Source organism: Lissotriton helveticus, chromosome 2_1 (assembly GCF_964261635.1).
Source record: "Lissotriton helveticus chromosome 2_1, aLisHel1.1, whole genome shotgun sequence".
Classification (NCBI taxonomy): domain Eukaryota; kingdom Metazoa; phylum Chordata; class Amphibia; order Caudata; family Salamandridae; genus Lissotriton; species Lissotriton helveticus.
In genome coordinates, this window is record NC_136059.1 from 908,566,865 (window position 1) to 908,592,019 (window position 25,155).

Consider the following 25,155-nt stretch of genomic DNA (forward strand, 5'->3'; position numbering starts at 1 on the left):
TGTCCAGCTTGCAATGGTAAGCTTCATCTTGCTATAAGTCCCATAACAAATCACTTTGAAAGGCAGAGAAAGCCAAAGTGGTATCTCACTTGGATCCTGTTAGAATCAAGCATATTGTGTGCTGAACCCAGTTTCACAGTTCCAACATACCCAATGTTAGACCTCATTCATGGGATGGGAGCAGGGGGATGGGGTGCACTAGGCAACAGGGCCGTGCTGAAGCAAATTACTAATGGTGTGCTGGGTTCAATTTTGCTATGGCTTTACAAACTGAGCCAAGTACAACCCTTTATGCATTTGAGTCTTAAGGTAGCTGCAGTGAGCAGACACAAGTTGACTTTTCAGGGAGACAGTGTGGGGGAAAGAGCTCATAACTAAGCAATCAACCACCAGATACGATAACATACTTCTCAGCCAACAGCAATTCTTTTATGAAGAAAAAGTAAATATTTTAATCTAACAGCAAAATAACATAGCACAAGAGGAAGGCAATATAGGGCTGTAACCTAAGTTGCATATAGCAGTGAGGCATTACACCTTACTTTGACTATCTCTCCCTGGCAGGGTAGAGATCCTATGTTTACAGTCACCAACACACAATGGGCATAGGCATCAATCAGGTACAGGTGCAGATAGTATCAATACTCTCACTGGTCAATTGGATAACTTAATTCAATGTATTTTACTCCTTGTGTTTACTTGCCAAATGTCTAAAATCAACAGTCTTGTCTGTGCAGGTGAGTCTCAGGTCTCAGAAGCAGGGTAAGCCTCTTGTAAACCACTTGGCTTTAACTGCTGTACTCGAGATGTGGCGGGTGCAGTTTGGACCCCACTTCTGCAGGGGACAGGTGAACGCCTAGCACTGCTACACAGACAGCAGGATGAAGTTGGCAGAGCAAGCCTGCATGTCAGCACTCCTCTTCGGCAGCAGCAGTCTTCACAGCCGGTTGCAGATGCAGCAACATCACCTATTACTTGAGCCGGATGAGTATATGGTACTTGTTCTAGAAATCTCTTAATGTAGCTAATTCCCATAAGAACTGCTTACAGAGAACGTGGAACCTCTTTACAGCAAGGGTCACTCTTGGCTTCACTCTTGGTGATAGTTTTCTTTCTATGACTGCGTCTCATGCTAGCAACACACTAGGCTTATCCTATTGTACATTCTCTCATCCAGTGGTGCCAAGCACGCTTCTTCTTTCTCTCAGCAGACAGATTTCTAGGCACTTCAAGCAGACCGTCAGCTTCTCCAGCAGAAGAATATGTTACTTACCTTCGCTAACAATCTTTCTGGTAGATACATTGTCTAACTGCATATTTATCACCTTGTGAATATTATCCCAAGCATCAGAGACAGGAACCCGAAACTTCAGAACAGTCCTCATGCATGGAGGAAGGCATTGTTGTATGGCTCTGTGTTGGCATTGTTCCACTTCCGGAATGACACGCAGAGCCGCATAGAAGCATCATCTATGCACGGACACTGACAACAATTGCTTTCTTAGGCTTAGGCTCTCAAAGGCCTCAGATGTAGAGCCCTCCAGCAGACTGACATGACCAGTGTTTAGATCTCTAAATTGGGACCTTTGTAGATGGACTGAGTCCAGTTACCATAGGATGGGTCGGCAGGCGGGTCAGTGAGGAATCTGCGGTTAAATAGAGTATCCACCAGAAAAACGGTTACCAAAGATAAGTAACTTGTTCTCCTTATGGATATTTCTAAGCGCAGATTCCTCACTTTGTGAACACATACCATAGCAGCATCTTCCCAGATGGTGGGTCTGTAAACTGGCTAAGACCAAAAAGTCCAGCAGGACTGAGCAGGCAAAATACCTGTCTCAACCGACCTAACTGTTGAGGCAGTAGTGCCTCGTCAACAAGTGTACAGATGCACATGTCCAGGACAGATATTATGAGTGCTAGCGCAGTAGTAGCAGCTGTAGCTCTGGTGGAATGGGCCTGTAAGCCTCATGTAGGTTGCTTATTCACCAGTGCATAGCAGATCTTGATGCAGAGAATAATCCATCGGGGATGGTCTGTTTTTGCACTGCTTTGCCCTTCTTTGCTCCAGGGAACCATACAAAGAGTAATCTGTATAAAAGCTTAGGACCCTATAGGGGCCAAAAGATGGATTTTTTTCCTTCTTAGAGGGATGACGTGGAACAAGGACTGCCATGAAAGTGATAGTCTGCCGAACATGAAATGGAGTGGCCACTTTTGGAAACAAGCATTTGCAATGCAATAGGTCTCGCATTAGGAAAGTTTGAGCTATTGGTATTGTAAATGACAATTTTTTTATTTATGTGTTGGTTTTGAAAATAGTGAAATTAATAGCTTTGTCATTTACAATGCCAATAGTTTTAACTTTCGCAAATGTGACACCTATAGCATTTGTAATGCAATATGTGTTGTATTTACGTGACTTAGATGTACTGATATTACAAATAACAATGGCTTTTATTTTTTTTAAATAATTAATACTTCAATAAAAGTTATTGTAATTTATAATGGCAATAGCTTAAACTTTTGTAAATAACGTTTGTGAAGATTATGTTCAGAGTATTTTATTGTGACGAAAATCCAAGAACAGAAGTGAAATATTAACATCTTTTTGTGACATTTGTAATAAAGCTTGAAACATTGAGAGAACATATTTGAACCAGTTGTAGTTGAATGATGCTGTGGTGGCGCTGAGTGATGTTGTGGTGGCGACGAGTGATGCTGTGGTAGCGCATAGTGATGTTGTGGTGCCCCTGAGTGACGCTGTGGTGGTGCTGAGTGATGCTGTGGTGATGCAATAGATAGATGGAGTGAGTGCGATAGATAGATAGAGGGAGGTCGATAGATAGATAGAGGGAGGGCGATAGAGGGAGGGCGACAGATTGATAGATAGAGGGAGGGCGATAGATAGATAGAGGGAGGGCGATAATAGATAGAGGGAGGGCGATAATAGACAGAGGGAGGGCGATAGATAAACAGATAGATAGAGTGAGGGTGACCGATAGATAGATAGAGTGATGGCGATAGATAGACAGAGTGAGGGCGATAGAGTGAGGGCGATAGATAGAGAGCGATAGATAGATAGATGGATAGATAATAGAGTGAGGGCGATAGAGTGAGGGCGATAGAGTGAGGGCGATAGAGTGAGGGCGATAGAGTAAGGGCGATAGATAGAGTGAGGGCGATAGATAGAGTGAGGGCGATAGATAGAGTGAGGGCGATAGATAGAGTGAGGGCGATAGATAGATAGAGTGAGGGTGATAGAGTGAGGGCGATAGATAGATAGATTGATAGATAAGAGTGAGGGCGATAGAGTGAGGGCGATAGAGTGAGGGCGATAGATAAATAGATAGAGTGAGATAGATAGATAGATAAATAGATAGATAGAAGTAGGGCGATAGATAGAGTGAGGGCGATAGATAGAGTGAGGGTGATAGATAGAGTGAGGGCGATAGATAGATAGATTGATAGATAAGAGTGAGGGCGATAGAGTGAGGGCGATAGATAGAATGAGGGCAATAGATAAATAGATAGAGTGAGATAGATAGATAGATAGAGTGAGGGCGATAGATAGAGTGAGGGCGATAGATAGAGTGAGGGCGATAGATAGAGTGAGGGCGATAGATAGAGTGAGGGCGATAGATAAAGTGAGGGCGATAGATAGAGTGAATCGATAGAGTGAGGGCGATAGATAGAGTGAGGGCGATAGATAGATATAGAGTGAGGGCGATAGATACATAGATAGATAGAGTGAGGGCGATAGATAGAGTGAGGGCGATAGATAAATAGAGTGAGGGCGATAGATAAATAGATAGATAGATAGAAAAATACACGCTGAAACTTAACAGACATTTTTGCAGATATGGGTCCTTTCATTACACACGGAAGGGCCACAAATTACCACTAGATAGAGTGAGGGCGATAGATAGAGTGAGGACGATAGATAGACAGACAGACAGATAGATAGATAGATAGATAGAAAAATACACGCTGAAACTTAAGACATTTTTGCACATATGGGTCCTTTCATTACACATGATAGGGCCACAAATTACCACTCTGCAGCACCATTCTATAGCATCACTCTGCAGCACCACTTTGCAGCCCCACTCTGCAGCACCAATATAAACCACCACTGTGCAGCAACCACTCTATAGCACCACTCTACAGTGCCACTTTACAGCACCAATCTAAAAAAAACACTCAGCAGCACCACTGTAGAGCACCACTCTGCAGTTCCCCTTTACAACACCAATATAAACCACCACTCTGCAGCACAACTCTGCAGTACCCCTTTACAGCACCAATCTAAACCACCACTCTGCAGCACCACTATAACCCACCACCCTGCAACACCACTCTACAGCACCCCTTTACAGCACCAATATAAAGCACCACTCTGCAGCACCCTTTACAGCACCAATATAAAGCACCACTCTGCAGCACCCTTTACAGCACCAATATAAACCACCAGACTGCAGCACCACTGTACAGCACCACTCTGCAGTAACCCTGTGGTTGGGTGTGGTTGTAGTTGTGTGTTGTTGTGTGTGTATATTTGTGGTTGTGGGTGTGGTTGTGGTTGAGTGTGTGTGGTTGTGTGTGGTTGTGTGTGTGGTTGGTTGGGTGTCTAGTATACATTTCTGGGGCCTTAATTCACAGAATGTTGGGAGCGGACTTTTTTTTAAATCGTATTATGAGTGAGCTAAATGGATTTCTGCAGATTTAAAATGATTTTTCTATTTAGAGAAACGTGGCATTACTAGAAGAAGAAACAAATTAATTACACTTCCCTGTTCTGAAAAACCATACCAGTTAGCAACAGCAAAAAAGATGGTGCTAACTTCGCACTGATAAGTTGATGATTATCAGTTATAGTAAAACATAACAGAACCGTCTTAAAACTGCAGCCTGTCCGACATAAGGGTCGTGAAGCTTCTGTAACAAATGTTAACCAATTGCTAAGTTGAAAATGCGTTGGAACTATTTATGTAAGAAAAGCTGTTACAATGCTACTTTGCGTTTAACAACAGCGGAATTAAAATAGGTCTATATGTTTGCGCAAAAGTGGTGGACCAATCCGAACAATTGTGCATTTTACGGTCAATTCTGCAAGATTAATTATTGACTGTTAACTTGAGAGGACATAACTCGCTGACAAGGTCATATTGCAGAGGCACACATAATTGATATAGAGCGGCACACATAATTGATATAGAGCGGATAAACGGAAGTTGTGTCCAGCCACCCACCATGGACAATATAAAGCCTTCTTGAAATATAGCTGGTCTTACTCCTTTCGTTTCCATTTTGGGGTGTAATGTACAAGTACAGCCTACAGATGAAACTGGCTGCGCTATTGCAGGGGAAACATTGCTGCCACCGGTGCAAAGAACATAGTATATATTTATCTTTTGTTACTGTACCAAATCTACAAATGTCCTCGCTCACTTATGTGGCAATTGGGAGCATACGTCGTGAAACACTGTCGGAATAAGTCGATTTATACAACTGTAAATTGCACTTACAATGGTGCAAAATCTGTCGGTATTGATAATTTTCCACCATCATAAGTGCAGGGAAAGTTGTGGGAAAAGATGTGCAGTGGAAGTGAAGTAAACTGCAAAATGCGGTGAACATTCGAACACTGAGGAGGCAGCGATGGACGACATGCAATGGATTCCCAGACGATCCGTTAGATCTTGTTCTTTAATCCCAGTCGGGGTGGCCAAGAGCAAACTCTGCAACAAGAGCATTTCGCTGGCACAGCGACTACATGTGAATGGGGTACAAGCGAGTAAAACAAGGAGGCGGGCTCCTCACACCTCCACGGAAGGCGCTGCCTTTAAGAGTGCAGATGCTGCCGGGAAGTGGCGGTTCCCGGGGGAAATGAGGTGAGGCCTGAGCAGACAACAAGAGCGCGAGGAAACAATGACACCGCAGACAAGCAGCATTGATGTCGGGAAGCCGAAATGTGAGAGAATGTGAATGTCATGCAATCAGAATACATGAGGAAAGTTCACCAAGGTGTTTTAGGGAAACTCAATTTTTAGCAGAGCCCTGTATCTTTATTCAGGATATATAAGCATTTTTTTTTAAGAATGATCATGGTTTGCTGGCATAATGGAAGGGAAGTAGACTGCAAAATGCGGTGAACATTCGAACACTGAGGGGCAGCGATGGATGACATGCAATGGATTCCCAGACGATCCCTGAGATCTGTTTCTCTATGTAATAATATACTGTATTGAATCATAGCATTTATAAAACGCATGTGTGGACATCTGAATTAAAGTCCTGCAATTGCTACACAAGTGAGGGCGCAGGACATGGCTTGTAGTGTAGTTCCTATTATCCCAATAGGCTCTGCGCATTGGAATAATACCTTCAATAGTATAGACCTAGGACGGAGGTTAACTAGGTCTTCTACTGACGATATTAGACTTAAAGTTTTGGGTTTGCCAGCTAGCTCAGAGTTCACTAGAAACTTTCTCGAATAGGCAAGGAGGAGTTGAACCTCCCTGGATAGACAAGAAGGGATTTAGTTTCTGACAACCATAGAACATGACAACTTTGCTCTCCCCTAATCAAGAGTGTATCTCTAGAGTCGTGTGAAAACAAAAGACAACTTATTTTACTCAGTCAGTTCAGTGCATTCTTAGTTTCACCAGATTGTAGAGAAAAGGAAGAGACGGGCGTGTTCAATAAAAGATGTTATTTATTGATCAGTCTCTTTTCTCGTACAAGAGAAATGAATCGATATTATTGCAATACTTATGGTTAAGTAGAGTGCATACAATAGAAGCAGAAGTATAAAATAATACTGTAAAAACATTGATATGGTTTCTAAGCCATATGATATTTAAAATGGATAAAATAGATACATACATATATATACATTTGACTAATCGTACTCAACTGGTGCTTCTAACTACGCCTACCCCAGTGTACCTGACCTATGCCTAATACGTGGACGGGAGTAGATAAGTAGCAGTTTAAGTTAAGTTGGTTTTGCCAAGTGACTGACTCAAGAATTCTCTGCAAGGGGTTATTCAGTTCTGTACCTGAGATCTAGAATGGTTGAGGGCTGGTATCTCTCGTCTTTGGTCTCAATATTCCAGGCTGCCTGCAAGGGCCGCTCGGAAGCGCCGGAGCTGGATTTCTCGGCAGGAGAAAGCAGCGTCTCGTTCTCAGCGCGTCAGGAAGGCGGGGCAGCGCCAGCGGGGTCCGCTCTGTGCTGGCCTCTTCGGCAAGTCTCGCTGCTCCGATCTCGTCACCACCGCGTGTGTTTGCTTAAGGCAATGTCGGTAATATTTATACCTGTAAGGTGCCGAGATAGACGTAAGGATGGACATAGATACGTCAATAAGGATGTCATACGAACTAGTCGTTAGCACATTCTTTACTGAAGTTCTTGGTGAAATCAAAACAATGGCCGTAGGGATTTTCCCAGGTTGTCATAGGTTTGATTTGTTTTGAGAACTCCGTATGCCTTATCAGGGGCTGAAGGAATAATGCTTGCCTAATTAGATGGAAAGCGTTATGACCTAATCAGATAACGCGTTCCTGTGCCGTGGTGTGGCTTAATCAGATAACGGTTTTTGCACCGTGGGATGGCTGCTAGTTAATTGTTAACCAGAACAGGGTCAGGAATAGGGGGATCGATACAGAACCTATAGGAATACATCACACCCACTCCACGCAGACTATGTCCATGTTTACAAATCTAGGCATAGTAAATATACAGTGACGTATGTGTATACCGTACCACCCCAAAATACATCCATATGCATTTTGAAATTATGAAATTATGTAATATACGAGAAAAATATAATCATATGCACTATATGCACATAAGCAGTAGAGAAATGCTAAATTAATCACGCATATGTATACATCATTAATAATAAGATATGAAGATGACACATGAAATGGCTCTTAATACAGAAGAAAAAGTGCGAGACCATTTCATCACAAAATAAAATATCCATGAACATGCCAGAAGACAGCTAATGTCTCTAAAGTTCCTAAAATAGAAATTTAGTTCTCTAAGAATAGTTTCTACTTTAAGCAGAAGATAAGTGTCCCGATAAAATCATAAAAATATTTTGGGGGTTGTGAAAAAATCTGCTGTTCGTAGACTGGAGAAAAATTGTTCACGTTACTTTATCATTAAAGTTGAAGGCCAAATTCACGGTGGTTGGAACGCCGCGTGCTAGCTTGCTCAAAAGTCATTATTTCTGCTCTGGTGAGAACATCATATCATTTAGACTGTCGAAAAAGCTGTCAACAGCTTCCTGTGAAAGTTCCACTAACTCGGAAAAAGTGGTCACCATGCATTCATGAGCATGATTGCCTTCGCTGATGTTTTGATTAGCATTGCTGACAGAAGGTCGTACCTGATCGATGCTGCTTTCATCTTGAACCTCACTACCCCTCAATCGTAGTGGTGAAGTTTCCACGAATGCCGTCATCAGGATTGGTAGCCGCTGGGGACAGCACAATGCATGAGCCGTGACCGGACCCAACAAAGTTTCTGCCTCCATTGGCGCATCCGATTGTAGCGTCAGACAGGTGTCCAACACGCATTCTTCACCGCATAGCAAGCACCTTAATACAGGTAAAACACATCTTTGCCACATTGGTCTAAATGAAAGAAACCAAATCATGTTCAGGTCTCTAAGCCGGGATAGTCCAAGGATCTTAGATATCCGGTCCCGGTATCCAATGGCTAGGATTGTTTCTTCCCTTGTCGCAGGTGTTTTGTCTGTGACACGGTCTGCCATAGCGAAATAACAGGATCAAAAATAGGATTCCTGCCACTAGTCCCAAAAGGAGAGGAAGTCCACCAAAGATGGAATGGACGAAGTCCGGAAAAATACCCAGAATGGCTTTAAATGGTGTTAAAGCCCCCGAAAACACTGTCTTAAATACATTTGAGACTCCACTGGTATCAGAAATATTTAAGATTTCGTTCAGGATTTCTGCGAAATGTATGGGGGAATTAGTTGATAACAATGAATGAATCTCTGCCGTTGTCCTTGCAACTTGGAGATCATACGTTTCTTTTGATGACGTGAGCCTGGTCGGCGTCTGAAGGAGCACTGTTTTCATTCTGCTTAAAGTATCAATTCGAATAGAAGCAATTTTCAAGTTCGGCCATAACCTTGCCTCCCTGTCTGGCATTGCGCTGGGGAACAATACTTGTTCACAGCACATGACCTTCGCAGTCGTAGTTACGAGATAAGGTACTCCGGGCACCAAACTACAACATCTGCGGTCTACAATTACAATGTAACTCCCGTTCGATAGTCTCCTAAAGAATGGTTCTATTTGTGTTGCAGGTGTGCCTAGCTGGTGGCATGAAAGGTTATTTGAGGACCCTTCACAGGCTCCGTGTAAACTAATTCCATTACACAGAAGTGTACCGCTTAGTGACATCGCACAATTATTGCCACTAAGAAACACTTTCTGGCCTTTATTACTGACACATGCATGTGAATAGGGCAAGTTCCATGTTGACTTAATGTACCCTTTACCCAATTTTTCGTACATGCCAGCCTGTATATATTTTTGGCAGTATTGAAACCTGAAAGTAGATATTGGAATATTAATTATCCCATGTATTATCCATTCACTGACAGGTCGTTCTGACATTGTCACTGGTAATCTCTCGAGTATCTCAATGCTCAGGATTGTATAATCAGCACCCTTCTGTGCCATACTGATTTGTTTATCAGTAAGGTTAAAGATATTGAATAGTGACGTTGTGTTGATTAAACGCCAAGGCACATAGCCTGAACGCAGATTTTGTAACGTCCAGCCAAGCTGTACAATAGAACGCAATTGGGACTGACCGTGTTGTAACAACAGTAAGTCTTGCGATATTATGTCGATTGCTGAAGACACAATGCTGTCCAAAGAGTATATTCTGGAGGACAGAGTCATTAACCCATTGTCCACTACAGAAAGTGATTTTTCCAAATTAATACGGTCAATTTCCCGTATTCTCTCTGATGTTTCAATTTGAGTTATTTTCCAGGCTTCGTTATAAGCTGCATATACAGAGGCTGCTATGAAGCGTTTCTGACGCTGTTTGCGCGGTCCCATAATGAAATCACGCAAGTCAGCACCATCAGTAAGTAAAGTTAGGTGTTGCTTAATTTCTGTCAGTGTGGATGTTTGTAGCCATTGAAGGCAGAGCTTGCCCACACTGTACGTGGTAATTATCCCTGGGTGTTGTCTTTGGGAATATCTAGGGTCTGGCCTGGTCAATGTGAACCCCTGTATTTTGTTCAGGAATCTGTCTTGACAGTTATTAGTATCTGTGGGCCAGATCAACCAATGTTTCCATTCAGGATGTGTTCTGTTTTGGCTTAATATATGGTTTACGTCTATCTCCTCATCTATAGAGCTATTACTGTTCATTGTTGGCTTTGGAATAGACGGCTTGTTTAAGTCTTTGATTTTGGCTAGGCCAAGACAGGTAGTTTGTTGAATAGTGTCATTCAAAAATATAATTTGTTCTGGGATCATGCAGGCTCTAAACAATGATTCCATACCTTGTACTTGCCATTCTTTTGTACCCCAAACACTTTTTACTTCAACATTTTTGTCCCAATAATCAAAACCAAATGTACTCATTTGCTCAAAAAATGAGTCTGAATATATCAATTTAGTGTTTGTAAGCATGGTCTTCGTACCTGTCTTATTTGACAATTTGAAATAAAATGTTTCTGCATTACTTGTGTTGAACCCTGAAAAATATGAATATTTGTCATAAAAAGTTCTTGAGCTACCTTTTGGAGGGGTTGCACAGTGTTCCCATTGATTATAATTTAAAACATTTCTAGGTTGTGCAGATTTATGTAGATAATGGTTACCAAAGTGATTATAGCAGAACATCTTATCATAATTAGACGAACCCTGCAAATAATCATGTTTTGTAAATTTAGCAGACATCACTAGGTCAGACATCATATCATTAATACTTTCAAAGTCCCAATCATCAGCAAATGAGCTTGGTTTTACAAAGTCACTCAATGAGATCTTAATTTGATGTGGATATTTCAGGATTTCAACCGGACCATAGATTTCATAATCAGTATTGTCCCATGCTACCCCACCGGGTATAGGATTGGCTGTGAAGTTGACTGAAGAAAGTTCTCTTTTCTCGACGTGTGAAGACGTGTGTGGTTTGAGGACCAAGTTGATTTTCTGGCTTGCTGTGTCCATTTTAGCATATTTTCCCTCAATGAAATGTCCCAAACATAGTACCATGATGAGCCAAAGTATGAGGATAAGTGCACCCAAGGCCACCCAGAATTCAATCCATGGAGAAATCAGATAGGTTTCTTTCAGTTCTTTAAAAAGTTCCTTAGCTTTATCTTTAAAGGTTTTTGTTGATGTCCGTTCCTTTGATTCACTCAGATCTTCAGATGAATCATTGAAGTTGATGAAGTAGCCGGATGCCGTTCTGTCTATTGTTCCAATTGCTTCAGGATTACTGTTTGCTTTATTAGTGTGTTTTGTTACAGCAGCATAGTCATTTGTTACTTCATTGTAGATTGGTGTGTCTCTGCTAAATGTTTTTATTTGGGTTTTTAGAGGTTTAAGTTCCATAGCATTGTTGCATAGTCCTTGTTGTTGTTCTGTAGGCATTTCAAATGTGAGTAGCCTCTTAGATTGAACCTCTGTGTTGGTAGTAAACCTTGGTGTTCTACTACTTATCGGGAGTCCACTTGGCCTACTGTTTGTTATCGGCCACATGATTGTGGTTTTACCAGGTCGATTGATACAACTCTGTTCTCCTTTTTACCAGCAAGGGGCAGTAGTACTACTGATCTTGTCCCGTTGATAGACAAGACAGGAACTGCTTTTCTGTAAGAAGGCCCAAATTCCTTCTTTACCGCGATCTTTTCTCTGACTAGATCCCCGACTTTTGGAATCCAGACAGGTCTTGCTGGGACAGGTGGTTTTTCTTCAGTGGTCGTTGGCTGTTGTTTCAACTTTATGTTGCTCAGGTCTTTCCTTGTTTCGTTTAAGTCCTGTAAAATAGCCAAACGATCTTTGATATCAAAGCTTTTTTCTTTAACCACTGAAGTCTGACTGTCAAGATCTAAGACCATCATTCTAGTCCCAAACAATAATTCGTACGGACTGAATCCCCTCAGAGAATTTCTTGGCAGGTTGTTTAGACTACGTTGGACACTTATTAGATGTTTGACCCACCCAGCTCCCGAACCTAATACCTTCGCTGTTATAGATTGCTCTATGCCTTTGGTTTTTTCTTTACAGCATCCCGTTCCCTCAGGTAGGAAGTGAGAAGAGTCCCGCTATGCTCATTTGGCCATGTTTTCCCCACACGCTTTAGGGCAAGAGGAAAAAACATTAGCCAAACGTAGCATGCTTCTAGCGTATATGCCATTATAGACTCGCAAATCTTTTTATAACAGTTCAGACGTCAGCCGAGTGCTGGGGATCTACATTATAAGTGGAAACTAGTCTGTATATGTTAATTGGACGCATTACTTTTTACTGTTGATCCATTCTGGAGTGAAACGCCATGGTAATATACCGTTTCTCTCGCCACTGCGTTCTCTGTTGCAGTCAGGGCATTTCTTTACAAAAATGTGATGCTGCAGGCTCATGCCTGGCCACCAGTATTTTGATTGTAACTCTTCCAGAGAATCTTTTAGTTTGAGGTGTCTGAGACCCTCACCCATATGTGCGTCTGCTATTAACAAGCCTCTCCTGTCCGTGTTTGGAATTACTCTGTCCCCCACTCCAGGGATTCGAGCAAAAGGAATGGAGTTTGCATCGATTATGTATGTATAATTGAGTGGATAGTTGATCGGTAGCGCTGAGCAGTCGCCTTTTGATGACGTTTTCACCGCCAGCACTGTTTCACCGTCAATGTATTTTACTGCACGCTTTTTTTTAACTACGGAAGCCGATTCAGTTGCTACCGTTGTGGCTGTCTCAGCCAATGAATTCCCTGCAACGTGAACGCCATCACGCTGATGACTTAGTGTATGTATCACGTGAGTCTTTGGTAGTTCTTTTTGTAAAAGAACTACTTGTTCCCAGAGCATTTTATGCTTGATTGTGCCTCCTTTTGCATCCTTAAAACCATTCTGAAGCCAGATCTGCAAGTATTCATTGTAAGACTGAACGCAATAATACGAATCGCACACTATGAGTGTGGGGAATTCTCGATCGGTATTTTCAAGCGCCATCTTGAATGCCAGTAGTTCAGCTCGCTGAGCTGTACAATCTCCTAGAGATTGTGTTTTAGTGACCGCTGGTTTAAATTTCCCTTCGTGCCAGCGACCTTTAACAATCGCGCACGCAGCACTGTAAGCTTGTTTACCCCCCACTGCGGGTTGTGCTGATCCGTCTGTATATATTATACAGCCGTAATGTTCTAGAGGCAGAATTTCGGTCGGCCGAGGACATTCGAATTCGTATTGGAGAAATTCTTGTGTTTTTAAGTTGGGATCAAATTCGTATACCACGTCTGTTGCAGCAAGAGAATTAGCCCACTGTATCCACCTTGGATGGAGTGCTTTAGCATTTGGAATGCTTGCCTTTGTTACCGCCTCCAGGGCTGGTATCGGTGTCACGATGATTATTCGTTTACCTTGTGCTAGGGCCCGTTCCTTTGCTACAGCAGTCTGTACCGCGGTCAGAATTTTTTCCGTTGGACTAAATTTCATTTCAGCTTTTGTGTACAAGTGTGATTTGTATGCAATTGGTACCTTTTCTCCCTCATTAGAGGTCAGGTATGTGAATCCGCATCTCCCTGGGATGACTCGAATCACAAGGTTGCGTGTGTTATCACGTATTTCTAATTTTGTTTTAATTAACATGTCTATTTGTAAGGATCTCAAAATTTCTGTGTGTATTTGAGTTCAATTGATTCTTTTAAAATCTGGTTTTATTAGATCATAAAGGGGTTTTACCCTTTCTGCGTAATTTGCAATGTATGTTCTTCCGAAATTTAGGAAGCCTAGAATTGATTGTAAGTTTTTTAATGTTTTAGGTGCTTGGAGTACAGCACATTTCTCTAAGAAATTGTCAGCCAGGCTTTTGCCTTCACTTGATAATTCATATCCTAAAAACAGGACTGTCAGATGGGCAATTCTTGACTTTTTAAAGTTGAATTTGTAACCCTCTGATGCGAACCCAAGTATTATGGTGTTCACTCTCTTCAAGTGAGTATCCAAGTCATCATCTGTTAGGTAAATGTCGTCGACATAGGATAATGCCTCGTCATCATATGTTTGTAGTAATTCTGTTACTCTCGCTGAAAATAATCCTGGGCTGTTCTTGTGCCCCTGGGGTAAACGGCAGAAACTTTTTTGCGAGCCATTTACCGAGAACGCAGTCAAATATCTGCTCTCTGGTGCTATATTTTGACAAAAGAATCCATTAGAGATGTCTAATGTTGTTTTGTATTTTTTGCGCACTATGTTATTCATTAGTGCAGCACTATGCGAGTTTTGCACTGCAAAAGTTTTGCAACATGAGTTAAGGTGTCTGTAATCCAAAACTAGACGATATGAGTTGTCTGGTTTGGAGACAGGAAACAAAGGGTTGTTCATTTGTGAGGTGCAAGTTTCAATCACCCCCTGGTATTCAAGTTGATCTAGGATCTCTTTTACCTGTTTTTTAGCTTCTTGCTTAATTGGGTACTGCCTCTGTGCAGTAGGTTGTGATTTTAACTGGATTTTATGAGGAGGAGAGTCTTTATCCCATCCTACATGATTTTTATATAAAGCAGGAGCTAGAGCTACTGCCCACTTTCTTGCAAGTGTATATTTTTTATGAATTGGAATGCGATTTGAGAAGGCAGGCATAATTATTTCTTCGCCATGAGGGCACTCCCTGACAAACTCGGGTGGCCAGTCTCGTTCAGCTAGAAGGATGTCATAGCCCTGGGAGAGATTATCCCAAAATAGACCCCTTATTTTTCTAGTCTTATCCCCCTCTATACGTAATGTTATTTCATATATTTTGTGAGGTTTGCTAACTCTGGTGTCTGCAGTTTCCACTTGAATATATTCATTCATGTCCACTGTCTCCAGATGATTCATAAGGACTTTGCGAGCTATGCTCACTTCTGCTGCGCTGTCTAGCATTGTCTGAGCCCATTCTCCGTTTTTCAGTTGTGTCCTCAGTATTCTCGGCATTATTGATTACTTTAATGCTGGCTACCTTCTTTTATGGAAATTGTAATTTTTTATTTGGATGAGCAGGTTCCTTGTCTTTGGACTTGACGTGCTCTTCCCTGTGTTCTGATAGTCCTCTTCTTTCCGATTTCTGCGAGGAAGTCTGAAAAGATTGAGAGGGACGTGTATCATTATCCTGATATCTATCAGGTTTCTTTATATTATCCCTATTTCTAAGGTTGTATTTTTTCACAGAGGGCTCCCTTTGGGGAGACTTGCGTCCTTGGTCAGGAGATCTTTCTCTCCGCCGAGGAGACCTTCCTCTGGTCTGGAATCTTTTTTCTTTAGGATAGGATTCTTTATTTCCTTCCCAGCTCTTTTTTTGTGTTGTTAAATTATTTTTAATAAATAATTTTTCAGGACTTTCAATCAGTTGTGGTTTCACCGGTATTCCACCCAGACTATCTCTTCCTAGTTCTTCATAGGATTTTTCTATGATTCTGGCAATTTCAGCTGGTTGGTCTGCTATATCTGTTTCTTTTAACCTTTGGCGGATCGCCACGTTTGCTGCTTCTCCCTTTATGTTGGCTAATAATATAGCCGAGACCTGCTTGAAGTCTTTCAGTAATTTCATACCAAGAGTTAAAGCGGGTTCTGGACCATATTCATCTTGAATTTGTTTTAGCACATCTGGTATTACTGACATGGATGGTACACCATGTGTTTTTGTGTAGATGGAAGCAACGACTGTACCCCAAGTGTCACAGTCCTCTATGTGTGGTGCGATTCCCATTGGAAGACAGATAGTCAGAATCCTGTGTTTCTCAAGAGGAGTGGTGTCTGGAAACACCGCCTCTATTTGAGTGATTTTTTGTGCTAGCCAGAAAGGTATTTGTTCCCGTTTTGCGGGTACTTTACCTAGACAGGACTGTATGTTCTGTGGTGTAATTTTATTTGTGTTCCCCTGATGAGGGGTCAGCTGTGGAATTTTGATTGCCGGTTGGATTGTTGAAGTCCGCATTACATATTGGACTAATTGTCTATGTACTTTTATTAATTGTTTTAGTTGTACTAAAAGAGCTGCTGCAGACATCCCTTCGATGTCTGGATGTGGTGTGTATCCGGCTAGGACCGGCCACGTTGCTCCTGGTCTACCTAGTGGACCGAGCCTGGTGATGTGATTATTATGTTTTAGGGCGCCATTAAACAAGAGCAGGTGCTCTTGGAATTTGAGTGGTACTTCCACCTCCTCGAAAGGAATGTACTCATCAGGAGGTTCCTCTGTTTTGTAATAGTGGAAGACCTTTGTTACAGCATTAGCTGCTGGAAAGTTTATCCATGAATAGAATACCTCTGTCTGCCGATATTCGTGTGCCTCTATTACGAATATGACTGTGCCACCTCTAGGTGTCAGTCCATTTTCTATAAGTCTTAAGGTTACAGATTTCCTTTTGTTGACCGGGATGAGTATTATATCCGGGTCTGCTTCTTGCATAGTATTACCAGCTGCTTCTAGATCAGCTGCTATTCTAGCTGTCTCTCTTTCTTCTTCACTGTCTACCATTTTACCGACAGGAAGGTTATTCCGTTTGTTTGCAGATCAGGTTTCTTATGGAAACAAAGATTAGATGCACAATATTTTGGAACAGTGTATCCTTTAACGTTGACTAAACCAAGAACCATACATAGGAGTCTCCTCCTGCGAGGTTTGGCGGATATGACCTTTTACCCACTCCAGACGTCTTTGGAGTATTATGGGAAAAAAGGGGTTCTGTGTGAAAAAGCACAACTGAGTTACTCTAATGTCTTGCGTTAGTTTTATCGCCTTTCCAAACGTTGGGCGCCATGTAGTGTAGTTCCTATTATCCCAATAGGCTCTGCGCATTGGAATAATACCTTCAATAGTATAGACCTAGGACGGAGGTTAACTAGGTCTTCTACTGACGATATTAGACTTAAAGTTTTGGGTTTGCCAGCTAGCTCAGAGTTCACTAGAAACTTTCTCGAATAGGCAAGGAGGAGTTGAACCTCCCTGGATAGACAAGAAGGGATTTAGTTTCTGACAACCATAGAACATGACAACTTTGCTCTCCCCTAATCAAGAGTGTATCTCTAGAGTCGTGTGAAAACAAAAGACAACTTATTTTACTCAGTCAGTTCAGTGCATTCTTAGTTTCACCAGATTGTAGAGAAAAGGAAGAGACGGGCGTGTTCAATAAAAGATGTTATTTATTGATCAGTCTCTTTTCTCGTACAAGAGAAATTAATCGATATTATTGCAATACTTATGGTTAAGTAGAGTGCATACAATAGAAGCAGAAGTATAAAATAATACTGTAAAAACATTGATATGGTTTCTAAGCCATATGATATTTAAAATGGATAAAATAGATACATACATAAATATACATTTGACTAATCGTACTCAACTGGTGCTTCCAACTACGCCTACCCCAGTGTACCTGACCTAAGCCTAATACGTGGGCGGGAGTAGATAAGTAGCAGTTTAAGTTAAGTTGGTTTTGCCAAGTGACTGACTCAAGAATTCTCTGCAAGGGGTTATTCAGTTCTGTACCTGAGATCTAGAATGGTTGAGGGCTGGTATCTCTCGTCTTTGGTCTCGATATTCCAGGCTGCCTGCAAGGGCCGCTCGGAAGCGCCGGAGCTGGATTTCTCGGCAGGAGAAAGCAGCGTCTCGTTCTCAGCGCGTCAGGAAGGCGGGGCAGCGCCAGCGGGGTCCGCTCTGTGCTGGCCTCTTCGGCAAGTCTCGCTGCTCCGATCTCGTCACCACCGCGTGTGTTTGCTTAAGGCAATGTCGGTAATATTTATACCTGTAAGGTGCCGAGATTGACGTAAGGATGGACATAGATACGTCAATAAGGATGTCATACGAACTAGTCGTTAGCACATTCTTTACTGAAGTTCTTGGTGAAATCAAAACAATGGCCGCAGGGATTTTCCCAGGTTGTCATAGGTTTGATTTGTTTTGAGAACTCTGTATGCCTTATCAGGGGCTGAAGGAATAATGCTTGCCTAATTAGATGGAAAGCGTTATGACCTAATCAGATAACGCGTTCCTGTGCCGTGGTGTGGCTTAATCAGATAACGGTTTTTGCACCGTGGGATGGCTGCTAGTTAATTGTTAACCAGAACAGGGTCAGGAATAGGGGGATCGATACAGAACCTATAGGAATACATCACAGGCTGAAGCAGGGGGCTGGGTGAAACAAGCTCTCATCATTGCGCGGCGGGGGGGGGGGCGGTGGAGCAGATTCCTTTGAAGTGTTTGAAGTCTGATGCCAGCTGCAAACCATCATGAGTGCGGAGAGAGGCTCACAGACTGCCAAATGGTGTGCGATGTGCATGCGCCCGCACACATGCACTGTAGGCTATCCGCCTGGAAAAGCCATTGGGACCCCTACTTTATATCTCGCCAAAGCATCGCTGACGCGATGGCTTAGGCAAGACCTAAAAAGGAAGTTCGGTTCCTCAACATCAACATATCTGGGAAAAATGTTGCATAAGGTGGGATGCCGGACAGAGAAATCCAGTTTGCTCCCATACCTAGCCGATGTTACAGTGATGAGAAAGATTGTCTTAAACATCAGAAGTCTTAATTAACAACTGTGCAGCGGCTCAAATGGGGTACACATCAAGAAAGTGAAAACTTATTTCAGATCCTTCTGTTGCATCACAAAGGGTTTTGGCAGAAATAACAGTCACAAAAATGTCATCACAACAGGTGATTTAAATAGAAAAGGCTGATCCATCAACCACAAAAAAGCTTTTAAAAAAGCATAGAAATAGCCCTTTTTTATCTATCAGTTTTCTTAAACAACAAAAAGAAGACTTAACATTAGGTCATCTCACTCACAGTAGACATCACTACAGCAAGTGCATGGTTGATAATTAATGGTCCATGCATTAAGTCCAGTCTTTAGGAACAACAAGCATCACTGAAGGAACTACAAAATATGCAACATCATCTCAATCGACTGCAATATTTGCGGGTAGATGACCCCCCTTGGGTTTGTATTTCTAAGACTGCATTTTCTCCAGGGACAGAGCTATGACTTAGTATTGTATTAGTGTCACTTGCCCTCAAGTATATTCCATAGGGTTCCCAAAAACTCCTAGGTCTTGTATTAAGGCACCTTGTATTGTATTGCATTGTAATTGCATCTGTATAGTGCTTACTACCCCTGATGAGGCGTCAAAGCACTTTTTAGGCGAGTAGCACACTACGCGGAACCCATAAAGGATTTGTGGTGAATTAGTATAGTGAAAATATTAAAGTAATTTGAGTGGTGAATATGTATGTTAGTTATTTGGATTGAAAAGGATAGTAGAGGGATAGAAGACGGAAAAAATGTTTGCATTTATATAGCGCTTGCAACCTTTGATGGCGTGTTGCAGCGCTTTTTCGGCATGTATCATGCTACTTTAGAACCCAGAAAGAATTACTGGTGAATAAGTATAGTTAAAATATGAAAGTAATTTGAGTGGTGGATATGTTAATCAGTTATTTGGATTGAGAAGGATAGTGGAGTGATAGAGAAGGGAATTTTTTATTAATTTATATAGCCCTTGCTAGCCCTGATAGGTGTTGAAGTTCTTTTTTGGGTGTGTAGTACCCTACTCTGGAACCCATGAGATTGAAAAAATATTTTTGCTTTTCGACATTTAAAGAAAAAAAATCTATACATAGGGGATTGGTCATGGAAGCCACCTCCACAATAAAGTGATACACAATACAACCACCATTGACAAATCCAAAAGGCGGCCACCAACGCCAGACAATTTCTTTCAAAATGGTTGCTCCGGGTGCGATTGGGGTGGATGGCAAACCTCCCTAAGTTTCTTTCCTTTCTGTGTTGGGCTTGTTAGCATCACTTGTTTACACTCTGGGTTTTGGGCTCATACGCAGTTTTTTCTAGCCTACATTAGACTGCTGTATTCCTCTATGGCCGAACAACTGTAGGCCATAACCTTTAGTTATGCTCCCTCCGTGGGAATCACGGGAGACATCCAGTGCACCACTAATCGCTGCTTAGCTAGCAGCAAAGCCATTGATGCAAAGAGTTATGTTGATTTGGGAAGGTCTTTTGTCAGCCCAACCAAAGCAAGGTCAGGTGTGGGGTCCAAAGGGATCTCCACCATGTATGCCTTTTGCCAAGTAGGGGGTTAATGCAGGACAGTCCCAGACTATGTGCAAAAAAGGCAGCATTTACTGCTTTAAATTTTGTACACTTGCTTTTTCCCTCCCAGGTGTAGACCAGGAGATACATTCAGGCGTATAAAATAGACAGTGTAGCAATTTGAAGTGAAATTATTTGTGCTGTTATGTGAAGGGAACTTTCTTCACTTGAGAATAACAATATTGCCAGGTCTGATCAGGAACCGGTCCCTCTAAATAGTTTTCCCATTCTCTTTTAGCCATGTAGGTCATTGGTGCAGTGGCACCCGCCGCCTCCTGATGAACATACGAAATTGCTTTTGTCATAAAAGTCCTTTGAGTTGGTTTCGTAAGCACTGTCCGCTCTGCTGTAGGGGCCTCTGGAAATGAAAATGCAGCCCTAGCAGCGTTTCGCAACATATAGAACAGTAGGGTAGTCAGAAGATTGGTCTGCGTCCCCCCCGATCCACGTCTAATGGAATGATTGAAGTGTTAGAAGCTCCCCATCAGGGAAAAGATCTCCCAGTCTTTAAATAGCCAGTCATTTTAAGAGGGCCACTGATGATTGCTCAGGTAGTGGCAACAAAAGTGGGTTGCTGTCACCAGGCAAGAGTGGAGAGTATACTTTATCCAAGCCCAGATGGTTTGCGATGATCCATCATGCATGGACCGTGGGTGGCAATGTCCACACCATCCTCCCCGCTGATGGGTATGTGTGTCCACCCCATCTGTCTACAATGGGGTTTACGAGCCCACCAACATGGTTAACATATTTGGTCTATTCAGGGTTCTTTTTACATTTCCATGCGTGAGCCTTGCAGCTTCGTGATACTAATGATATAGGGGTGAGTCTGTGCCCCCAGATAACAAAGGTAGTGATCATCGAGAGCAAGCACGCCACTTTTCATGGGTTGTGTCAGAGCCGCCAAGCAAATACATGGCTGTTTGCCCCCTCCATATCAGTATCGTAAGTACTTACTATAGTTGGCAAAAGAATACTTTAGGTAGGACCACTGGGGCATTGACGAACAAATATAAAATCTTTGACAAAACAAACATTTGGATTATGAACATTTGCCCTAGCAAAGATATGGGCTATAGTATCCATCTCTCCACCCAAGCTTTGAGCGAGTCAAGTGCCACCCTGAAATTTCACCTAACCAGCTCCCTCATATCTTTTGGGACATGGACTCCCAGGTATTTTACTCCATCTGTCATCCAGCACAGAGGGAAAGCCCCGCGCCAAGGATATGTGCATTCTGTCAATAGGAGTACTTCGGATTGGCCCTAATTATTTTGGAGGCCAGAGTATCCCCCAAATCGTAAATAATCTCGGACATCCGGTCTATATTTTCTTGCGGGTGCTGTAAAGACCGGGTAATATTATCCGCATATAAAAGCTGCAGGCCCTGGGCCAGAATCTTAGCAGAGAGTTTATTGTCGACATACAATAATGGCAATGCTTCGCTTGTGGTGGATCAACATATTGTGAGTGTCGCAAAGCCACAGATTTGTCCCAACGACTGGTGTGCTCCAAATTTGTGGAGAGAAGCCTCATTGCCAAGATGACATCAACAAACAAAGAAAGGTTGAAGATATGGGGGGGCAACTGCCTCTGCTCAACTTCCAGGCATGGAGATATAAATGGTGCAGGGCCAGGTGTAGTGTGCTGCCCTGCTGCTGCGACAGAAAATCATCATTTAGTGGCACCTTGATTAGAGAACAGATGCTCATGCCCAGAAGTTCTGGGTGACACAATCTCCTGGCCCAATCCAGTGCCACTAGGGTGACTTGGGCCTGGTCACTCGTGATCTTTTTGGAACTTTGAGACTTCAGATCCCTCTGCAAAGCCTGAGTATCCCATTGAGCATGCTGCACCAGCAGAATGTAGGAAGGCATCAGACCCAGTAGTCTCACAATTAGTCTCACCGAAATCCAGGACTAAAACTGAAACATCTGGGACATTGCCCAAATGTCCTGGACTCTCCACTCCAGAGGTTAGGTGCAGAATAGCACTGTGTCCAGAATAGGTCTGATGAAAGGCAGAGTCTGGTGTGACTGACATTTTGATTGTGAACCCCAATGAGTGCAGAAAATTCATCGCAGTCTGAAGGTCGGTGCCTGGGGCACCTTCATTAGCCAGTTGTCGAGGTAGGGGAAAACCGTGATACTTGAGCTTTGCGGCTGTGCTGCAACCCCCACCATCAGTTTTGTGAACACCCAAGAGGCACTGGATAAGCAATAGAAGAGCACAGGGAGCTGGAAATGCTAATGTCCTACTGTAAGTAATGTCTGTGGGCCTGCATGACTGGAACGTGGAAATACAAATCTTGCAAGCCAGGCACATACCATACGGTCTCTAAGGCAGAGAGCACCTGAACCAAGATGAATAGTATGAATTTATCTTTTTTCAGAAAGGCATTGAGAGGGAGCAGATCCAATATGGGGCGAAGGCCTCTGTCCTTTTTCAACACTAGAATGTAGTGGAAGTAACAACCATGTCCTACCTCTGGGGCTAGCACCCTCTCTAGTGCCCCTTTGGCCAACGGAGCCTGCACTTCTTGATGGCACAAGGAGAGATGGTCCTCCATCAGCTATTCTGGGGTTGGTGGCCAGGGTTGAGGGGTTTCCACAAATGGAAGGGTGCAACCCCTCTGCACAATTTGGAGCACCAACGGGTCGAAAGTGATTTTGGTCCATTAGGGCAGGTGGTGCCTCATCTTGCCGCCAAAGGGATGGCTGTCCTGAGTGGAGGGCTAACTAAAGTGGTTTGGAGGCTGTGGCAGTTGGAGGTAGGTTGGACTGGGCCGCGTGCTGTATCAGGGAACACAGCCACGAAATGGCTGGGAAGCCTGCTGGGCAGTAAGGCTGGTATGTGGGCGACCATAGGAGCCGCTGCTGCAACCTTGGAAGGGACAAAGGTACAGCTGCTGTGGTTGGGAAGCCAGAGAGAGACAGATGGATCTGGTAGTGACCCTGCTTGAGCACCATGTCGGGCTTGTCGCCACATAGATGGGAGCCATCAAGGGACATTCCCTGAAAACCCAGTGGACGACAACCCGGTGTGGCAATGAAGTGCCATCGTAAAAGACATGGCCCTGCCCAGGGAATCTGTGGTATCTAGTCCACACCTAATGGCAAATCTAGCTGCACCTGGCCAGTGCTTGGCTCAGACAGGCAAGGCCTTCTTCAGGGAGCATGTGCAGCAGCTGTGCAACTGAGTGCCACAAAGCATGAGAATATCGCCCCAAGAGGCATGCAGTGTTCGCTGCCCTATGCATCACAGTGGCAAAGGATGTGTCATCCTCTGAAACAAGCCCTGAGGGGAATGCTTGCCAGAGTTTTGGGAGGAATCAAGGTCACTGGCGTCATCCAGTTCTCATCCTGGTCGGGGTGCTCCGCAAATGGCCCATACCCCTCATCTTCATCCCCCCTTTCAGGAATGATTGGCTTTGTCCACGTGAGACAAATCCAGGGTTTGACATGGCCTGGACCTCACCCAAGTTGAATGGTGTGAGGGGTGATACCATCTCAGAGTCAGAAAAAGGGATAGGTTCGTCGTCCAGCAGCGCCTACGGCATCAGGGACTGTGTTTGGAGAACTGGGGTCAGGCTGGTTGAAGGTACCTGGGTCTGGCTGGCTTCAGGACGAACCCACTGGCGGTAACCCAGCAGGGTGCCTATCCGCTGTGTGGGGCCCGAGGGCACGCTAGTCAGTGGCCCAAAGATAGCATGCATGGCAGGGGTCACTCTGGCTATGGGGAACTCAGGGTAGCATGGAGCAGTCCCAGACATCAGCTCTGCAGGTGGAGTGCAAGAGTAAGGCCTAAAAGCACGTTTGGACAGACTTGGAGATTGAAAAACGATCATCAGTGTTAAACCTGGCACCATTGGCGTGGGTCTCCCTTCCATATTTCGCTGTTGTCTCCTCTGTTTTTGCTGGTATTAGATGCTCTGTGCGCTGTGCCACTGCCATTCAGTGCCACAGCGCGAATGCTCCCTGTGTAAATGTAACTGTGAATTGGTATATCCCTGATTGGCTTATTTGGGTTACCGGTTAGTCCCTAGTAGTGTGGCCTGTGTGTGCCCAGGGCTGGTAACTCAAATGCTGCTGGTTGGCCTGCAGCGCTGGTTTGCGCCAACTACAGAAGCAGCTTGTAAATGGCGCCTCAGACCTGCCACTGCAGTGTCTGTGTGCAGTCCAAAACTGCCATCTTGGCTGAGAAATGCCCACACTTCCCAGCCCCTGAACCTTCCCTTAGCATCATGTCAGTCACCCATATGGTAGGTGCATTGTGTGTTTAAGGCAGGACATGGCTTAATATGTGTAGCATGTCCTGGTAGTGAATCACCCTCCATTTTGTTTTTCAATGCTGCAAGGCTACCTGTTCCCCATAGGTTAGAATGGGCAGTCTGGCTGTTACATCTTATAGTCCTAACTGTCCCAGGGAACATGGTAGAAATTCGAGTTTAGTATGCCAGAGCTCAGGATAATAAAGGAAAATGCTACTTACCAGTTTGCATCTGTTCTTGGCATGTAGAGCTGCAGAGTTGTACACTATGCATTAGATCGCCACCTGGTGTTGGGCTCGGATGATTACAGGTTGTTGTCTTCTTGGAAGAAGTCTTTGTAGTCACGAGATAGGTGACTCCTCCCTTGGACAATACTGTGTGTTAGGATTCCACCGGCATTGTAGTCTTCTTTCTATGGCCATGTACAAGCAGGTCACCTGATGGATAGTGGGAGTGGTATGTATTACATAAGGGTTTCCTACCTGTGGGTCATTGCTTGGTTTATTATCCTGTT

At 43.4% G+C, this 25,155-nt stretch overlaps 1 protein-coding gene across 1 annotated transcript in view; it reads right to left on the minus strand.

Annotated features, from left to right (window-relative positions):
* The window catches only part of LOC144818325 (uncharacterized), a 557,334-nt gene that overhangs the window by 79,145 nt on the left and 453,034 nt on the right, over positions 1-25,155 (minus strand). The window lies entirely within an intron of this gene.